The following is a 2,500-nucleotide window of genomic DNA, read 5'->3' on the forward strand; positions in this document are numbered from 1 at the left end:
CCTCCAGCAGGCCCCGGGGACCCACACTTAAGCCCCCTCCCACTAACAAAGCAGAACACCACTGGCAAAATCCTCGTGCCCCTGGTACTCCAGAAAGCACATTGAAATGTGCCCCTGGTACACTGCGCAGAAGAACTGCCGCACACACACACACACACACACACGCACGCACGCACGCACGCACGCACGCACGCACTGCTTGTGCCTATGGTACGACAACTTTTCTCGTGCCTATGGTACGACAACTTTTCTCGTGCCTATGGTACAACAATTTTTCTCGTGCCTATGGTACAACAACTTTTTGCCGTGCCCCTGGTACACCGCTCACTAGCACTTTGCCACACAAACTCTCCTCGTGCCTATGGTACGACAACTTTTCTCGTGCCTATGGTACAACAACTTTCCTCCGTGCCCCTGGTACGACAGCTTTTCTCGTGCCTATGGTACAACAACTTTTCGCCGTGCCCCTGGTACACCGCTCAGTAGCACTTTGCCACACAAACTCTCCTCGTGCCTATGGTACGACAACTTTTCTCGTGCCTATGGTACAACAACTTTCCTCCGTGCCCCTGGTACGACAGCTTTTCTTGTGCCTATGGTACAACAACTTTTCTCGTGCCTATGGTACAACAACTTTTCGCCGTGCCCCTGGTACACCGCTCAGTAGCACTTTGCCACACACACACTCTCCTCGTGCCTATGGTACGACAACTTTTCTCGTGCCTATGGTACAACAACTTTCCTCCGTGCCCCTGGTACGACAGCTTTTCTTGTGCCTATGGTACAACAACTTTTCTCGTGCCTATGGTACAACAACTTTTCGCCGTGCCCCTGGTACACCGCTCAGTAGCACTTTGCCACACACACACTCTCCTCGTGCCTATGGTACGACAACTTTTCTCGTGCCTATGGTACAACAACTTTCCTCCGTGCCCCTGGTACGACAGCTTTTCTCGTGCCTATGGTACAACAACTTTTCTCGTGCCTATGGTACAACAACTTTTCGCCGTGCCCCTGGTACACCGCTCAGTAGCACTTTGCCACACACGCACACTCCTCGTACCTATGGTACGACAACTTTTCTCGTGCCTATGGTACGACAACTTTTCTCGTGCCTATGGTACAACAACTTTTCGCCGTGCCCCTGGTACACCGCTCAGTAGCACTTTGCCACACAAACTCTCCTCGTGCCTATGGTACGACAACTTTTCTCGTGCCTATGGTACAACAACTTTCCTCCGTGCCCCTGGTATGACAGCTTTTCTCGTGCCTATGGTACAACAACTTTTCTCGTGCCTATGGTACAACAACCTTTCCCCGTGCCCCTGGGACACTGCGCAGAAAGTCTTTGCCACACACACACACCACTCGTGCCTATGGTACGACAAAAGGCCCCGGGGACCTACATCGCACCTTGCTCTTGCCTCCCTTACAGCTGAAAAAGGTCCATGCCTGTGCCCTGGCCCTGCTGAAATTGCCTCTCCATTTAGCCGAGGCAGTGAGTCGGCCTCCTGTCTCCCTTTACGGTCGAAAAAGATGTGCTCCTGGGCGCGCTGGCCCTGCTGCTACTCACATCGGGCATGGACCTGGACCTCCAGCAGGCCCCGGGGACCTACATCACACCTTGCTCTTGCCTCCCTTACAGCTGAAAAAGGTCCATGCCTGTGCCCTGGCCCTGCTGAAATTCCCTCTCCATTTAGCCGAGGCAGAGAGTCGGCCTCCTCTCTCCTTTACGGTCGAAAAAGATGTGCTCCTGGGCGCGCTGGCCCTGCTGCTACTCACATCGGGCATGGACCTGGACCTCCAGCAGGCCCCGGGGACCTACATCGCACATTGCTCTTCCCTCCCTTGCAGCTGAAAAAGGTCCATGCTTGTGCCCTGGCCCTTCTGAAATTCCCTCTCCATTTAGCCGAGGCAGTGAGTCGGCCTCCTGTCTCCCTTTACGGTCGAAAAAGATGTGCTCCTGGGCGCGCTGGCCCTGCTGCTACTCACATCGGGCATGGACCTGGACCTCCAGCAGGCCCCGGGGACCTACATCACACCTTGCTCTTGCCTCCCTTACAGCTGAAAAAGGTCCATGCTTGTGCCCTGGCCCTTCTGAAATTCCCTCTCCATTTAGCCGAGGCAGTGAGTCGGCCTCCTGTCTCCCTTTACGGTCGAAAAAGATGTGCTCCTGGGCGCGCTGGCCCTGCTGCTACTCACATCGGGCATGGACCTGGACCTCCAGCAGGCCCCGGGGACCTACATCACACCTTGCTCTTGCCTCCCTTACAGCTGAAAAAGGTCCATGCTTGTGCCCTGGCCCTTCTGAAATTCCCTCTCCATTTAGCCGAGGCAGAGAGTCGGCCTCCTGTCTCCCTTTACGGTCGAAAAAGATGTGCTCCTGGGCGCGCTGGCCCTGCTGCTACTCACATCGGGCATGGACCTGGACCTCCAGCAGGCCCCGGGGACCTACATCACACCTTGCTCTTGCCTCCCTTACAGCTGAAAAAGGTCCATG

Source organism: Astatotilapia calliptera, chromosome 18 (genome assembly GCF_964374335.1).
Source record: "Astatotilapia calliptera chromosome 18, fAstCal68.1, whole genome shotgun sequence".
Lineage (NCBI taxonomy): Eukaryota > Metazoa > Chordata > Actinopteri > Cichliformes > Cichlidae > Astatotilapia > Astatotilapia calliptera.